At 40.9% G+C, this 18923-nt stretch overlaps 1 pseudogene; it reads right to left on the reverse strand.

The window, feature by feature from the left end:
- Positions 1-18435, reverse strand: part of LOC118640744 — a 44804-nt pseudogene extending 26369 nt beyond the window's left edge.
- Between the last annotated feature and the right edge of the window lie 488 nt (positions 18436-18923).

The raw sequence follows: 18923 nt of genomic DNA on the forward strand, positions 1-18923 counted from the left end.
TGGAAAGGAACAAAAGTTAGTACAGAGCAGCATTTGACCTCTGTCTCGTATTAATGTGAATCTTAGGCTGTCCTGCACGAACTTCCGAATGTGACATATCTCCCCATGGGATCAGTGACACGGGGACAGCTGGCCAGCTTCAGAATGAGCTCAGCCCCATCAGGACTGCAGGGCTGTCCTGATAGAAACACCAGGGGGAGAGGCTCCTCCCCAGCTGGTGCCTTGGTGAGGACTTTCTCGTCATGTTATTCCATAGCCAGGGTCGTGGAGTCACAGATCTGGGGGATTTGGTAACAATAGGATTATGTTCTGTGAGTCTCATGAATTTAGAACTTCATGAATATTGAAGAAATGCATGTGGCTTACCATAAGAAAATATCAATTAAACGTCTGCACCCACGCGTCAGCATATTAGGAGTTAATAAAGTTAATTGGATTGATAAGTAACATTGACCTCTAACTCAGGCAACAGAATAGACCATGTGTAGGTTAGAAAATCAAAACCAGTAGAAGTACCCTTTGTCCTTGCAAATGGCTTTGAAATGAGGGTCTGTTCTTGGGTTTCCTATTAAGAAGAAGATTTTTCAATTTAATTTAATATTCGTTTATGTGTATGTTTGTATATATGTATGTATGCATTGGAAATTGCCCCTAGAGACAATGCAGTATAGAGCTGAGATTAGTGTAAGATCCTAAAGAATCTACAGAAATCTCACTAAAGGCCCAAGTGCCTTGGTCTTCTATTCTCTTCTTAAATGGCTTCATTCCCAAATAACTCCTTCCCAAATCTTCATTTAAACTGGAACAAGTTAAGAAAAAGAGCTAACATCTCATAAGTGTCATTTGAGCCCTATGCACTTTTATTATTATTTTTTAATCCTTGAGGATATGGTTTTATTAATTTGAGAGAGAGAGAAAGGGAGAGAGAAACATTGATGTGTGAAGAAAACATTGATCTATTGACTCCCATATGTGCCCCAACAGGACATCAAACCCATAACCTGGGTATGTGCCCCGACCGGGAATCTAACCTGCAACCTTTTGGTATAGAGGACGACTGTCCAGCCCACTGAGCCACCCGACCAGGGCGAGCCCTATGCCTGTTTAGCAGGTTAACTCATTTAAACCTAACCACCACACTTTAATTTAGCTATCATTTTTTCTCGTTTTATAGGTAAAGAAACAGAGGCTTCCCCAACCAGTAAACCGAAGGTCTAGGATATGAACGTGAATCCCTCATATTCCAGCATTTGTGTTTTCTATTCTACAGTAAACATGTTCTCATAAGAAAAGTAATGGAGAGGTGGTCCAAGAGGGTGGCAAAGGAGGGCGGGGCAACGGTAAAGTGCAGCAGAACCTGCAGCAGGGCTGCCTTGTCCACAGCAAGTGCGGAGGTGGGGGCACCGCCAGGAGCGCATGCGGGGCTGCTCCATGTGCACAGGGTGGAGAACGGCTGGAGCCCCGCTGTGTGAGCGCCTAGGGCTGACCAGCTGGAGAAATCACGGAGCTAAGAAAGTGCTGTGGTGATGTACACAGGCTGCCCTGTCCGGAGGAAGTATGGAAGGCACACCGCATGCACATGAAGCAGATCCTTCCACATCATTAAGGGCAAGGAAGTACACATCAGGCTGTCCCACCCTGACTCTGCAATGACCATGGATAGTCAGGACAACAGTGAGCTACCGCACATGCATGCACACCAAGCTGCCAAGCCCAGACCAGCTCCTTCTGGCCAGACAGCACCAGGCAGCACCTGCCCTGATTGCAACCGTCCTACCAAAGCCACTGGGTGCACAGTACACACAAAGCCCAACCCCCACACCTTTTTAAATAAATCTTCACTCGAGAATATTTTTCCATTTATCTTCAGATAGAGTGTGAGGAAGAATGAGAGAGAGAGAGAGAGAGAGAGAGAGAGAGAGAGAGAGAGAGAAATATTGATATAAGAGATACACATGAATTAGTTGCCTCCTGCACAACCCTAACCAGGGCTGAGGACCAAACTGCAACGGAGGTATGTGCCCTTGACTGGAATTGGACCTGTGACTCTTTGGTCCACAGGCTAATGCTCCAACTGCTGAGCCAAGCCAGTCAGAGCCAAAGTTCCTTTTTCAAGATTGAGAGAGATAGCTATTTCATCTAACTCATAGGAACAAACACAGAAAGTCAAACAAAATCAGGAGACAGAAAAATATGCCCCAAATAAAGGAACAACAAAAGACCTGCAGAAAAATTCTGATGAAATAGAGATAAGTAATTAGCCTGATAAAGAATTCAAAGAGCTGTGACCAGTTTGGCTCAGTAGTTGGAGCATTGGCCCGCAGACCAAAGAGTCCCAGGTTCAATTCTGATCAAGGGCATGTACCTCGGTCCAAGAAGCACAGAAAGTTCCAAACACAACAAACCCAAAGAGGTCCACACTAAGACATACTGTAATTAAAATGGCAAAAGATAAAGATAAATAGACCATCTTGAAGGCAGCAAGAGGAAGAGAATAAGTCACATACAGAAAAACCTCCATAAGGTGATCAGCTGATTTCTCAGCAGGAACTCTACAGGTCAGAAAGGAGTGGTAGAAATATATAAAGTGCTTCAAAAAAGGAATATACAACCACAAATACTATACCCTGCAAGGTTATTATTCAGAATTGAAGGAGAGAAAAAGAGTTTCCCAGATGAGCAAAAACTAAGGAATTCCCCAGTGCTACACTAGCTTTACAAGAAATGTTAGGGGGTCTTCTTCATGCAGAAAAGAAAGGCCATAATCAGAAATAAAATAAAAAAAAATACACGAAAGAAAAAAATGTTACTGGGTAAAGGCAAGTATGTATAAACACAGTGAAATGACCATTTAAAAAGCTAATATGAAAGCTGAAAGTCAAAAGTAGCAAGATTAACTATAACTATAATAAATAGGGAATACACGCAACAGAAAAGATATAACATATGAAGTCACCAAAAACCTAAAGTGTAGATGGGGAGTAAAAATGTCATGTTTTTAGAATGAGCTTGAACTTAAATACCAATCAGCTTAAAACAAACTGCTAAGATATAGATAGATAGATATAAACTCCATGGTGACCCAAATCCAAAAACTGAATAAAATAAGAGAAAGGAACCCAAACAAAACACTAAAGAAAACCAGCAAACCAAAAAGAAAGCAATTAAGAGAAGACAGGAACAAAGGAGAACTACAAAAACAAACAAAAAAATTTAACAAAATGGCAATAAGCACATACTTTCAATAATTAGTTTAAATGTAATTGGACTAAAGACAGGGTAACTGAATGGATATTTTTTTTTAAAAGGAACCATTTATACACTGCCTACAAAAGACTCATTTTAGGTCAGAAGACACACTCAAACCGAAGGTGAAGGGATGAAAAAAGATATTCCATGAGAATAGAAATGAAAATAAATCTGGGGTAGAGATACCCATATCAGACAAAATAGACTTTAAGACAAAGAATGTAAAAGGAGACAAAGAATAACATTACATAATGAAAAAAGGAGACAATCCAAGAGGAAGATATAATAAAGATAGATATCTACACACCAGACATAAGAGCACTTAAGTATATAGAGCAATTATTAATGGACATGAAGGCAAAATTTAACAGTAATACAATAATAGTTTTGGGCCAGATCATTTGGTAGAATTTTCATTCTTTCAGACAGAAAATTAATAAGAAAATAATGGCCTTAAATGTCACATTAGAGCAGATAGACTTAAGAGACATTCATTTCAGCTCAAAACTACAGAATACATATTTTTCTCAAATGCACATGTAACACTCCCCAGGATAGAGCACACATTGAGCCACAGAAAAGCCTCAATAAATTCAAGAATATTAAAACTATATCACCTGTTCTAATATTTCTAGTAGCCACCTGACTGTACACCAGGAATTAATCAATATAAAATAATATTGAATATATTTTTAAAAAGAAAGTATATCGATCATATTTTGCAACCACAATGGCATGAAGCTAGAAATAAACTACAGAAAGAAAACTTGCAAAAGCATAAATATGTGAAGAGATTAAACAATGTGCTACTAAACAACTAATAGATCAATGAGGAAGTAAAACAAGAAATAACTACTTTGAGATAAATCAAAATGTATAAGATGTAGCAAAAGCAGTTCTAAGTGGCAAGTTCATAGCTATACAGGCCCACTTCAAGAAACAAGAAAAATTTAAATAAGCAATCTAACTTTACACCTAAAGAAAGAAGGGGGAAAAAAAAGAAAGAAAGTAAGTAGAAGGAAGAAGAAAATAATAAAGATCAAAAACAAAATAGAGTCTCAAAAAAGCGACAGAAAAAAACTCAATGGAACTAAGAGCTGGTTCTTTGAAAAAATAAATAAAATCGACAAACCTATAGCCAGACTCATTAAGAAAAAAACAAAAACATAGTCCAAATAAGTAAATAAATTCAGATCATTAAAGAATACTATTAAGAACTATATGCCAACACATTATCAATGGCATTCATCTCAGAATTAGAACAAGTATCTGAAAATATGTATGGAATCACAAAAGACCAAGACTTGCCAAAGCAATATTTAGAAAGAAGAAAAAAGTTGGAAGTATCATTCTCCCTGATTTCAAACGAGACTACCGGAAAGAAGCCCTCACTTAAATGGTCAATTCATCTATGACAAAAGAGCAAGAATATTCAATGGAGAAATGAGTCTCTTCAGCAAGTGATGTTGAGAAAACTAAATAGATACATGCAAAAAATAAACAAAACTGGATCATTCTTTTACACCATTTGCAAAAATGAACTCAAAATGGATAAATACTTCAGTGTAAGACTGGAAACCATAAACTCCTAGACAAAAACATATGTAGTAAACTATTTGACATCAGTCTTAATAATATCTTGTCTGAATGTCCCCTTGAACAGGGTAAACAAAAGCAAGAATAAACAAATGAGACTTCATCAAACAAAATCTTCTCCACACAAAAGGAAACCAAGAACAAAATGAAAAGAACCTACAGAATGGGAGAATATATTCATAAATGATATATCCAATAAGGGATTGATATCAAAATATAAAAGAAACTTCATGGAACTCAATAACAAAAAAGTAAACAATCTGATTTTAAAAAATGAAGCCCTGACCTGTTTGGCTCAGTAGTTAGAGCTTCAGCCTGTGGACCCAAGTGTCACAGGTTCAACTCCCAGTCAAGGGCACGTACCTGGGTTGCAGGTTTAATCCCTGGCCCTGGTTGTAGCATGTGGGAGGCAACTCGTTAATGTGTCTCTCTCACTTCAATGTTTCTCTCTTTCTCTCTCCTTCCCTTCCTTTCATTCTATCTAAAGATCAATGGAAAAATATCCTCTGGTGAGGATTAACCAATAAAAAAAGAATATGAAGAGACATTTCTCCAAATAAGACATGCAGATGTCCAACAGACATATAAAAAGATGTTCAACATCACTAATCATCTGGAAAAATGCAAAGCAAAACTGCAGTAAGATACCACCTCATACCATTTTCAATGGCTTTTATCAAAAAGTCGACAAACAACAAGTGTTTTTGAGGATGTGGAGAAAAGGGAACCTTCATGCACTGTTGGTGGGACTGAAAATTGGTACAGCCATTATGGAAAACAGGACAGAGATTTGTCAAAAATCTAAAAATAGAACTAACATGTGACCCATCATATCTACTTCTAGGTATTCATCTGAAGAAAACAAGAACACTAATTCATAAAGATTATGTACTCTATGTTCACTGCAATATTATTTATGGTAGCCACAATATGAAAGCTACATAGGTGTTCATTTATATAAGAATGAATAAAAACCCTAAGAAGCCCGAAACACCAATCAGAAAGAATATATGTACCCCCATGTTCATAGCAGCTATTTACAATAGCTAAAATCTGAAAACAGCCCAAATGTCCATCAGTTGACAAATGGATAAAAATGCTGTGGTACATATACACAATGGAGTACTATGCAGCTGTAAGAAAGAAAGAGCTCTTATCCTTTGAGACGACATGGAGGGACCTGGAAAGTATTATCCTAAGTGAAACAAGCCAAACAGAGAAAGATAAATATCACATGTTCTCACTTATTTGTGGAATATAATGAACATAACAGTCTGAGGAATGGGGTAGTCCCAGAGACGTGATAGTGGGGTACAGACTGACAATCCCCAGAAGAGGGGGTGGTGGGAGAGATAAACCACAGAACTCATATGCATGTATGCATGAACAAAGGTCATGGACAACAAAGCTGGGGACAGGGTGGGGAGGGAGGAGGAGAGGGGAATCAGTGGGGGAAAAGGAGAAACATCTGTAACAAAAATAAATTAATTAATTTTAAAAAAGAATGAATAAAGAAGTGATGTGTATGTGTATATATACAGCCCACTGATATGTGTGTGTGTATATATATTTGAATATTACTCATAGTAATAAGAAAAATGAAATCCTGCCATTTGTGACAAAAATGATGGCCCTACAGCGTATTATGCTAAGTGAAATAATTTGGACAGGGAATGATAAATAATGCATGATTTCAATTATATGTGGAATTAAAAAAATCAAAACAAATGAACAAACAAAGCAGAACAAAAACAGACTCATATAAACAAAGAACAAAGAGATGGCTACATGAGGGTGGGGCATGGATAAGTAGGTAAAACAGTTGAAGGGGAGGTGATGATGTTACTAGACTTTGTGTGGTATTCACATCATAAGATACATACATGTAGATTCACTATGTTGTACACCTGAAACTAATATAATCTTGCATATCAACTATACATTTTTCTTTATTGTTGAAAGTATTACAGATGTCCCCCTTTCCCCTATTGACCCCTTCCTCCCTGTTCCCACGCCCCTCCTTCTGCCCCCAACTTAATGTCTGTGACCATTGGTTGTGCATATATGCATATAAGTTCTTTGATTTATTTCCTCCCACCCTTCCCACCCCTCATCCCTCTGAGGTGTGTCAGTTAATTCCCTGCTTCCATGACTCTGGATCTATTTGGATCGACATCTTATTTTGTTCATGATGTTCCATAAATAAGTGCGATCATGTGGTACTTGTTTTCCTCTGACTGGCTTATTTCGCTCAGCATAATACTCTCCAGGTTCCTCTATGCTCTCTCAAAGGATAAGAGATTTTTCTTTCTTACAGCTGCATAATATTTCATTGTATAAATGTACCACTGCTTTTTTTTTTTATTTTCCTTTATTGATTTTTTAGAGAGAGAGGAAGTGAGGAGAGAAAGAGAAATATTGATGAGACAGAACATTGACTGGCCGCCTCCTGCATGCCCCCCACTGGGGATCGGGCCCACAACCCATGTGTCCTGACCAGGAATCGAACCGGTGACCTCTTGGTGCCTAGGTCGATGGCTGGACCGTACCACTGCTTTTTATCCACTCGTCTACTGATGGGCACTTGGGCTGTTTCTAGGTCTTAGCTATTGTAAATAGTGCTGCTATGAACATAGGGGTGCATATATTCTTTCTGATTGGTGTTTCAGGCTTCCTAGAAGCGCAATCACTGGGTCAAATGGCAGTTCTACTTTTAATTTTTTGAGGAAGCACCCTACTGTTTTCCACCAACTACACTTTGTTAATACAAAGGTAATGCACTCATTATAAAGCACATTACAATCTAGAAATATACAGTTAAAGGAATGTATATCTGTTCAAATCCCACCACTCATTTTTTAGATTTCTTTTCTGTCTATTCATTTTTTACTTAAAATCAAACAATGTATTAAATATCCGTATTGCTTTATACATTAATATTATATCTGAACATTTTAATAAAATGGTATCATTTGTGAATCATTTAGTGGTTACGTAATATTTTGGATACATATTATTGTCGCATAATGTTCTGATTACAGAAGATTCTGCATACATTTAATCAACTGTTCTTATGAAAATTTAAATTATTTGCAGATATTTGCTTTTATAAAAAATTTATTAAAAATTTCACTATGTAAAAATATCTATATATCTTGGATATTTAAAAAGATGAATTATGAGTGGTGGGACTGGATTTTTGTACATTCCACTTTTAAATAACATAATTTTCTCCTGTAGACACCCTTAGCTATTTATTAAAAGCTAAATTTGGAATTTCCATTACATTAACTGACAAATATTTCAAATTCTTCAGTTCTGCCAATATCCTCTTCAATTTGACAGGATTTCAGACACAGCCGAGCTGAGTGTGAAACCCTAAGGTATTCATTTAAATCGCAGAAGCTGGGTTCCTTGGGTCTTCTACAATCCTGAGCGTGGTATCCTCACTGCCCACCTGTCTGGCTCAGAAAAGAAATTTCAAATGTTTTCCAGCCCCCAGCACATTTCTGTAGGAACTTGCATGTGTCCCTATGACAGGAAGTGTTTGCAAATAATTTAAATATTGTATAGTATTTATACTACTTATTTTACCAAATAATGGAAAATTTAAAAAAAAATCAATACTGATATAGGAGATAGAAGATTAAAATTCTTAAAAATACCCAAAGTAGCAAATGTTTGCCTGCATTTTGACCTTCACCATCCTTCAGTTATTTGATTGTGTATTTAATAATGAAAAGTAAAAGTTAAGAAGTGAGTGAAAAGGTAAAAATAGGGTGTGAAAGACAGTGTCTCTAAAGTGAGGTAGAATTAGGGATGTTTATTATAATGGTCTCAGCAATTCAGTAATAGGAATTTCCCCCTTAGAACTATTTCCTAATACGTGGCCTGTGACTGGTTTGCATCAGAATAACCTGAGATGCTGTCAAGAATGTAAATTCCTCGGCCTGGACCAGGAGTCAGGGTTGGATCCGGAAATGGCATTTAAATGAATTCCTCCGGAGAATCTCAGCCACTGTAGAATTTGAGAACAACTGCCCTTAAAACTTATTTTTCTGCTGGTCAGCTTTCACGTTTGGCATTTGAGTGGGTTTTCAGAAACGTGATAAATTCTAGGAATGTCTGTAGTACATAATACTACTGTTTAAGACTATTCATGCACCCCAAATGGCTTGAAGACTTCTTTCCACACACTGATATTTCATAATATAATGAGACTCCCAGTTTCTTTTCAGCAGTATCATTCAGTGAAGGAACAGTTTTTCCTCATTTGTCTGAATTGCAGTTTGTTGTTACTTGTTTGTTTGTTTGTTGTTTCCTGTTTCTAATGAGAATGACAGGACATCAGGTGTGTGCATGTGTTTTAAATGATCATCATGTGTTACCAATTTATTTGCTTACAACTGCCTCATGCCATTCACTCTTGCCATCTGAAGGCAGTAAAGCCTAGTGGGTGAGAGGTGAGGCCCCCTGGTTCAAAGGCATCCCTGGCACACACGATGTGAAGACCCTGGGGAAAGCATCCCAAGTGAGGTGTCTTCATTTACACTGTAGGAGCCCTTTCTCCGAAGTTCCTTATAGCCGTCTGTATTGTTATTCAGTGAACGATTTGTCTGTGTTCTGTTCCTTTCACTTTTAAAATCTTAATATTTTTCCTAAGTCTATGCAATAGCCCATTATATCATAATGATATTAATCCTTTGCCTAGTTTATCATAAACATTTCCTAGTAGGTTGCTAGCCTATGCATTTACCTAGCTGTTCAGAAAATATAGTACACAAGCTGGAAAGTATATGTCATCACTACGTCAATATATTTATTTGTTTTTTTCCTTCATTGTCTTTTAATTTGAAACCAATTTTTCACTCAGGGATAAAGTCACTTTTTGCCTATATTTTCATCTATTTATTATTTGAATTGTGAAATTTAAATTTTAACATTTAACTTGACGAGTCATTTATTAATGTATGTTCATTTTGAGTAATATTAAGGATATTTAATTTAGGTCAAATGTATTCCATTGCATAGTGTAAAGTGATGATACTATTAGGGAATAATGAATACTAAACCTCTTATTTATATGAGATTAGATTTTTGTATATATGTTAGCTTATATGCTTTACATATAAATTATATTTTATAGAAATTATCTCCCCCTTTCCCTGTGTTAATCAACCCATAACTAACAAAATACTGGTGCTGATCCAACTGGCTGTGGGGTCTTGCATAGGAACACTGATGTTAATCAGCAGATTGGGTTGTTTTCCTTTGACTTTGATGGTGATGAGTAAAGGCCTCGTGTTTCTCCGGTAAATACAGAGTGGGCTATTGGCTTAATATAAATGTTTGTTAATCCTGATAGGGAGCCTGTCTGCGGGAAGAGCGATTTGGAAAGTGCAGTCAGTGTGCTCCTCTTGCAGACTGTTGGCTGGAGCCGCCCTGCCTTCAGGCCGACTTGTAACAGGATGAAGGGAGAAAGAATCCATTCGGTGCTGAGCTTTCCAGTTTCAAAGCAGACCTTCAATCTCTCCCAAACCAGGACACTATTGATTGTGAAAGTAGATGCCATTAATTATGCTGGGACAACAGGCATAAGCCTGGATTGTTCCCAGATAAACTGAGACCTGCGGTCACCCTAGCCACAAACAATACACATGGAAGGAGTTTATCCAGCTAAGAGGAGGGAGAAGTCTCAGAGCTGAGGAGAGACAGGACAGTCTGAGGAAACGCTTTGGCGTTAGAGAGGGTTCTGTAACTCTCACACCGGATCCTGAGCAGACACCCCAGCTCCCTTCCAGAGCTAAATCCCCTGAGGGCAAAGTGAGCTTGTGTTGACTCCTAGGTGGGTTTAGGAAAACAGGCAAATTCCTGGAGTTCTGCTAGTGTGGAGCTGGCATTGCTGAGGGCACCTGTGGGCACAGACTCTGGCAGGCTCTATAGGGTCCTGCTGAGGCAGGGTGGGGTGGGCAGGAGCCAAAGGAGAGAGCCAGGCATGGAGAGCCAGGGGACCTGGAGTAGCCCTCGGTGGGGGTCAGGAGGACGAGGGAGTGGATGCTAGTGTAGCTGTGGATGGCAGGATCACACTTGGCGTTTGGAAGGTCATTCTGACAAAGTTGTAGAGGCTGCGCTAGGGGAGTGATATGAATAGTTTCTCCAAACTCCCAGTCACCTGAACTGGAAGTCCTCGCGTCATCCTTGCCTGGTCCCTCTCCCTCAGCGGATCCTCCTGAGTAGCTGATGACCAAGACCCGTTGTGAGGCTCTTGGATCTTCTTGCCCGAGCAGATCCTCTTCACATCTTTCCTGAACGTTTGAAATGACTTTCTGTCTACCACTCTTCTCTCCCATTTTAGTAAGTTGACAGAAGGATGTCCAACCTAAGAAAAAGTCTTAGAAGAGTTTATTTGAGCTGAACTGACAACAGTTACTGGGCAGCAACATTTCAATAGATTGAGAAAATGCTCCAGAGAATGGAGTTTTGCAACTTAATTTATACATTAGAATCAAAAGATGGAAGAAGATTTGACTTTGGGTGATGGACACACAATGCAATGTATAGCTCATGTATCATGTATCATGGAGATCACCCAAAACCTACGTGATCCTATTGACTAATGTCACCCCAATAAATAAAAAATCAAAGAATCAAAGGAGGTGACATAAGGGGGATTTCATGCAATTCACTGATGGTAGATTAGGGAGGCAGGAGAAAGCAAAGTGGAAAAATCTCTAAGACTGAATAAAAAGACACATATGTCTTTTATAGTGGGGGTTCAGGATAGTTAACATTTATTGCACAGAGAGATGGTATGTGAGCAACAAGATAACAATGTGGTCTCATGCTCTAGTGCTGGTGGTTGTCTTGGAGGGGTCTGGAAAAGATTCCTCTGACATTTCAAAGGTATGCTATCTTAGAAGCACAAAGCCAATAGACAATTTCTAAATTCAAGATTGACCTATGAGATGACTACCCACCATGACCCACATTTGTTAGGAATATTTTTTGTTAAGTCCACTCTATGCTTTTACTTTGGTCTCTGGGTTTGTAACACCTGCCATGTGAGCCTCCCCTGAGCTTGTGAAGTTTAGTATGAGGCCCCTTTTTTTGTCCACAAGTAATTCTTAATCTTCTGGTAGGCCACGGACCGCTTTGAGAACTGATTGAAATTTTAGACCCGCACTCTCCAGTATGGTAGCCACTGGCCACATGTGTTTGTAGAGCACTTGGATTGTGGCCAGTCCAAGCAGATGTGCTGTAAGAGTAATATATGCACCTGATTTCGAGGACTATATGGAAAAAAAGATGTAAATAATATCATTATTTATTTTTTATATTGATTATGTATTGAAATAATAAAACCTTGGATATATTGGGTTAAGTAAACTATTACATTTTTATTAAAAGAAATATCACCTGGCCTAGCCAGTGTGGCTCAGTGGTTGAGCATCAGCCCATGCACCAAGAGGTCACCAGTTTGATTCTCGGTCAGGGCACATGCTCAAGTTGTGGGCCAAATCCCTAGTAGGGGGCATGCAGAAGGTGGCCGATCGATGTTCTCTCTCATCAATGTTTCTATGTCTCTCCCTCTCCCTTCCTCTCTCTCTAAAATCAATAAAGAAATGTGTAATGGCTATGGCCTAAAATATTGTATGAAACTTATTGCCTACAAGAGGAGGCAATATTATACTCAGGGTTCTTCTTAATGTAGCCCTAATTTACTTTTTCAGTTTCCTTTCCTGGCACATCCTGACCACACATGTACATTCTGTCCTCCACTCTTTCAACAATTTGATCTCCTCATAGACAGGCATGCACATGGCTTCTGCCTTTCCTTCCTCCTCTTCCCTTAGCCTAGGTATATGCTCCTTCCAGTTTCCCCCTGTCTAAATCCTCATTTAACAAGGCTCTGTTAATCCTTTCTGTCATCAACATTTGAGTTAGTTACTGCTCTTTAATCTGTTCATGGTGGCGTGCTCACATCACTATTGTGTCAATTTACTTCATGTTGCAGGTCAATGTACACATAAGAGCGGGTATTACACATAGATGCAAGTATCTGTCTTCCCAATTGCAATATGACGTGTTTTAGCAACGACCTTATATAGTCACTTTTTACTTCTCAAGTGCCTTGCATAGAGTGAGTACACCATAAAAATTTGTTCAATGAATGAAGAAGTAATCCTAGAGAAAGGATAGCATTAGATTCTAGATAAGTTAATCAAGCCCTAAACTATGTCAATAGAATTATATAAATACAAGGGAGGAGAAATAAAGGTCTATCTTACAGTTTGGTAGAGGAAATAAGAGAAACAAGGGGCCAAAGAGCATTCTGAATGCACATGATGGAAATAAATGGTGAGGTCACTACTGGACATGGCTGGCGGTCAGAAGAGCAGGATTGATGAGAAGGGTATACTGAGGCAGGGAGAATGAGGTGTTGAGTTCAGTTGGGTCTCAGGTGACAGCAGGGTATACAAAAGGAGGTTCCAACAGTTATAAAACACTTGACTCTGGAGCTTAAGTGACACTTAAAAACGATCTAATTTAAAGTTGCAAATGAAGCCATAAGAGAAGATTTGATTGAAAGAGAGAAGGTGTAGAAAAAGAGAAGACAGCAAAGCCAGAGTCTTGGGTGATAATACTTAGGGTGGGAAGTAAGAAGTAAACCCAAAAAATGACATAAACACACAGAAATCAAAGACAGAAAAGGAGACTGGGAGAATGTGTCAGAAAAAAATGAGACAAAATAAAATATACCCCAAGCCAGGAAAGAGTAAGTACCAAGATGATGAGGAGATCATGAGTACTTAATGCCACGTGTAAAAATCAAGTGTGGTGAGGACAGAGAAGAATCTGCTGAATTCCATGTGTATGAATCAGTTTTTATTGAAGGGAATAGAAATTATTTGGGTATGTCCCATCAAAAAGGATTTATTATAGTAAATTGGATTCTTAAGAAATTGTTGAGAGGGAAGGAAGAGTGACAATCAGGTGCTGGGACATTGCTTTCAAATTCACATGATCCTAGTGGAAATCCAGGGGTCAGCACAGTTCTGCTCCTATTCCTGCTGCTGACACCTCTCCCTCCCCCACAGAGCTGCACTTGGAACTGCTTGCACCACACTGGCCACTACAGCCCGGAGATGGCTTCTGCCCCACCTCAGCCTTTTGAATCTCATAGTGGTGAACCTCCTTGGCAGAAGCTAAATCACACTCAGAACTCTAACTGCAGTGGAGTCTGGGAACTGTAATTTTTATCCTTGTGTCCCTTTCATTACTGAATGAGGGGAAGTGGAAGAGGAACAAGAATGGATGCCAAATACCAATTGACCTCATCCAACATTTTGGGATTAAGAGGGTAGGGCTGACCCCTGAGAGAGGGGTTTTAGTAAGGTGATGATTCCTAAAAGGAGGTTGAAAGCTGAGAATGAAGAGTAGAAGGAGTGAAAGTAGAAGCAGACTGTTCTTTTGAGATGGTTGCACGCCATTCCTGCAGGTTTTGAAGACCCTCCTACTGGTTCAGAGTGAGCCTCTGGACTCAGATCTCAGCTATGCCACTTGCTAGTTTTGTGATTCTGAGCAACTGCTACAAGATCTTTCATTATCCAGTTCCTCATCTGAAAAATGAAGATAATCGTACTTATAGAATTCACTGAAAGAGTGAAATTATTGAATCTGTGCTGCGTGCTCAGAACAACACTTGGCACACTGCAACACACAAAGGATTTGTTTCTTTTATTCACCTCCGTGCCCTTTTGAGTAAGCCTCACCCTGGTCATGATAACACTAACTTCTTAATTTGTATAAAGTGTTACATTAGTTTTCTAAGATGCCTTAGTCAAGTATCACAAGAATGGGTGGCTTAAACAACAGAACTTCGTTTTCTCAAGGTTCTGGAGGCTGAAAGTCCACTAGGAAAGAGTGAGCTGGGTCGGTTTCTCCCGAGGCCACTCTCTTTGGCCGGTAGATGGTCATCTTCCGGCTACTTGTTCACTTGTTTACCCGTGTGTCTTAATGCCCTCTTCTTATAAGGACATTAGTCAGATTGGCATTTTAATACAATTACTTCTTTAAAGACTCTATCCCTAAATATATTCATACGCTGAAGTCCTTGGGGCTAGATATCAACATATAAATTTGGGGAAACATAATTAAGCCCATAATAAGCGTTTTTGATGGAAAACTGCATCTAGATGATCATTCAGGGAGGCCAGTTTTGAAGCATGTTAGTGAACTAAAAGAAAATTTCCTATTAGAGGATGAACTCAGAAAATCAAGTTGTGAATGGTTTCTTTGAGTTCACACAGTGTGGCAAAGAATTCCAAGTTCTTCTTTTTTTAAATTTGTTTTTTCTTATTGATTTTTTAGAGACAGAGAGGAAGGGAGAGGGAGAGAGAAACATCGATGAGAGAGAACATCAATTGGCCACCTTCTGCATGCCTCCCACTGGGAATCAGGCCCACATCCTGGGCATGTGCCCTGACCAGGAATCAAACTGGTGACCTCTTGGTGCATGAGTCAACGCTCAACCACTGAGCCACTCCAGCCAGGCTAGAGTTCTACGTTCTAACCCAACATTCTTGTGTATTTGATCCCGCTCTTTTCCTCAGCACTTTTTCTTTCTGTCATCTCAGCTTGAGTGCTTTTTCATGTATAGAAACAATTCTTACAGCTTCTGGTATTTGGAAATTGGACTTAATGATGCTGTTATTTCAATTAGGGCAGGGAGGCAGAGAAGTAGGTGTTTTTTGTTCGTTCGTTTGTTTGTTTGTGTTTTTTTTGTTTTGTTTTGTTTTGTTTTTTGTACTTGCCCCTAGCGAGAACCGAACCCGGGACTCTCTGGTCCGCAGGCCAACGCTCCAACCACTGAGCCAAACCGGCCAGGGCAGTAGGTGTTTTTATAATAGTAATTAAATAACAAAAACACAAAAGTGTGGGGCTGTCCCAAGAAGACAACTTGCTACTGTGTGCCTGCATCAAATAGCCACCAAGTCCTTGTAAAGCCTGAAACTCAAATCCTCTAGCACAGGCCCCTGTGACACACATGTGCCTGACTGATGTGGCAACGGTGGCCATCTGTGGCTTATTAAGAAACCGTCTCTGTCTTGCAGATTGCCCAGAAGATGCCAGATTTCTCCAACTACCCCATTTGCTGGACTCTCCCTCGTCAAGTCTTGAGTAGCTATAAACACAGTCATCTCTGTCCCACTTCTTAATCGTTGGGGTGAAAGAGTCTAATGGTGTAATGTACTCATTCAGAACAAGTGAATTATTCTAATCATGGATTAAAGTAAAAAGTATATCACTTCTTTCATTATTGTCTGCTGTGAAACAGTAGACTTAGGAGGTTAAGGGAATAGACTTGAATTTGACTCCTGGCCTAGTTCCTTGTTGAGTTTATAACTTGGTGCAAGTTAACTAACCTTCCTAATCCTATTTTTATTTTCTGATAGCAGCAGAGTCTTCCCTTAAAGGTTGTTGTGAGGATTAAGTAAAAAAAAAAAAAAAAAAAAATGTAGGTTACACCAGTTGTATAATCTGTAGTACATAATATGTACTCAATAAAAATCAGCTATTATTAATATTATAAGTCGTGAAGGAGAATGAGGATGAATGTGGGAGAAATAGCTGAGAAATAAGCTTTGACTCACAATATTTATTGAGCGCCTATTATTTGCCGAACACTGTTCTAGAACTCTCCTAGAAGATAAAAAGATAGAAGCAGAAATGCAGATTCTGAGGGAGAGAAAAGGGGCAGAAGAAGGCTGAGGGACCTGGGAAGCCTGAGTGATGGGTGACAGGGTGTGGCCTTGGGCCTCCTCTTTGGTCTCCTCACCAGCATCCTCCACCCCTTCTGCAGTGGCATCCTGGCCTGCTGGTACTCGGAGACGAGGTCATTCATGCTGCTCTCAGCCTTGGTGAACTCCCTCTCATCTCTGCCCCGCCTGTTACCGTGGAGGGAGGCCTGCGCAGTGGAACTGGGCTGTGAACTGCTCTGAGATGCCCTTGAACAGCTCCTGGAGGGCTGTGCTGTTGCCAATGAAGTTGACCACCGTCTTCAGATCACGGGGCAGAACGTCATAGACGTCAATGTTGATGTGGTTGAGGATCCATTCCACCGAGTAGCTGCTATGCTTGGTTTGCACATTGTGCATCTGCTCCTCTACTTCATTCACGGATATCCACCCCCGGGAGATGGCAGCTACATTGAAATACCGGCCATGCGGGGGTCAGAGGCAGCCATCATGTTCTTGGCATTGAATACCTGCTGGGTGAGTTTGGGCACAGTGAGGGTATGATATTGCTGGCTTCCAGGGCTGGATAGAAGGGCAAAGCCATGCCCGGCCGGTGTGGCTCACTGGTTGAGCATCGACCCATGCACCAAGAGGTCGCCGGTTCGATTCCCGGTCAGGGCACATACCCAGGTTGTGGGCCTGATCCCCAGGAAGGAGCATGCAGGAGGCGGCCAATCAATGTTCTCTCTCATCGATGTTTCTCTCTCTCTCTCTCTCTCTCTCTCTCTCTCTCTCTCTTTCCCTTCCTCTTTCTTTAAAATCAATCAATACAAATTTTTTAAAAAGAGGGAAAGCCAGGCATGAAGTAAAGGTGTGGGAAGGGCACCATGCTGACGACCAGCTTGCAGAAGTCAGCACTGAGCTGACCAGGAAAGCAGAGGTGGTTGGTGACACTATTGTTGGTGACATTAACCTTTTATGTCCTTCTGATGCCCATTTCTCTTATCTGTCCAGTTAAAATGTCCCTCTTCGTTTTCAAGATAATTATGCAAGAAGCTGGGTCTCATCCAGACCTCATTCAAAACTGTGTGCTGAAAACCCAGGAAGGTGTCCACCATCCTAAGTCCATGTGGCAGCCACAGAGAAAGGAAACCACACTAACTATAGCAGCTAGAAGTCCCTTAGGGGAAGGGATGGCGTTTCCCATGGTGTCTGAGGCGAGGTGGTCTAGATGCCCTTAGGTTGGCACGGTCAGCTTGAGGGGGTGGAAGCCGGTATCATAAAGGACCTTGTTATCGATGCGGTGGGTTTGATCTGTGTTCTCTGCTAACTGCTGGGCAGAAAGGGCGGTGTTGCTAGGCTCAGCACTTCCGGTGAGGGCACCACCGTGAAGGTGCTCACGATGTGCTCAGGATACTTGTCACGGATCTTGCTGATGAGCAAGGTGCCCATTCCAGAGCCCGCGCCCCTGCCCGGTGGGTGGATTCGCCGGAGCCCTGCGGACAGTCACTACTCTCAGCCTCCCGTCACAGCACGTCAGCGCTGAGCCCCCCACTCCAGCTCCGCCCCCTCTGTGCAGTGGCCCTTGACCCAGTTGTGGCCTCCCCCAGACTGACCAGAAGCAAAGCTGTCTGATCTGCAGATGTGGCCAAAAGGACTTGAGTGAACAGAGTCCATGGTCCCTGCTGTTAGATCCATCAACAAGACAGCACAAGGACGCACTGTGTGTTTACCTGGGGCTTCACTGTCTACCTGGAGATGCGATCCAGGGCAGGCTGCTGTCCCCATGGTAGGTGCTGGTGGGGGCCATGCCATGTTCATCACTGATTACCTCCCAGAACCTGGCACCAATTTGGTTGTCTAACTGGGCAGCCTCGTGGTTCAAATTTATATAGTTTTGCTCATCTCAAACTGTGTACAGGGCAAGAAAAATATGTATCTTTTTCTCTGCTGTTGGTCACAGACTGGAAGGATGGGACGTGCCCGAGAGACGGCAGCAGCGGGGTCCCAGTGTGGCAGCAGGAAGGCTCTGAGCAGTTTCCATACACGTTCCCCTGAACCCCTCTCTCTCATGTCCAGACCTCAGTCTGAACTCCTAACACCACCCTGGCCAGTTTGGCTCAGCGGTCAGAGCACCGGCCTGTGGACCAAAGAGTCATGGGTTCGATTCTGGTCAAGGGCACGTGCCTCGGTTGCAGTTTGGTCCCCAACCCTGGTCGAGATTGTGCGGGAGGCAACCACTCGATGTCTCTCTCACATCGCTGTTTCTCACTCTCTCTCTCCCTCCCTCTCTATCTGAAGATCAATGGAAAAATATCCTCGGGCGAGGATTAAAAATAA

This window comes from Molossus molossus, unplaced genomic scaffold (assembly GCF_014108415.1).
Source record: "Molossus molossus isolate mMolMol1 unplaced genomic scaffold, mMolMol1.p scaffold_m16_p_23, whole genome shotgun sequence".
NCBI classification, from domain to species: Eukaryota; Metazoa; Chordata; class Mammalia; order Chiroptera; family Molossidae; genus Molossus; species Molossus molossus.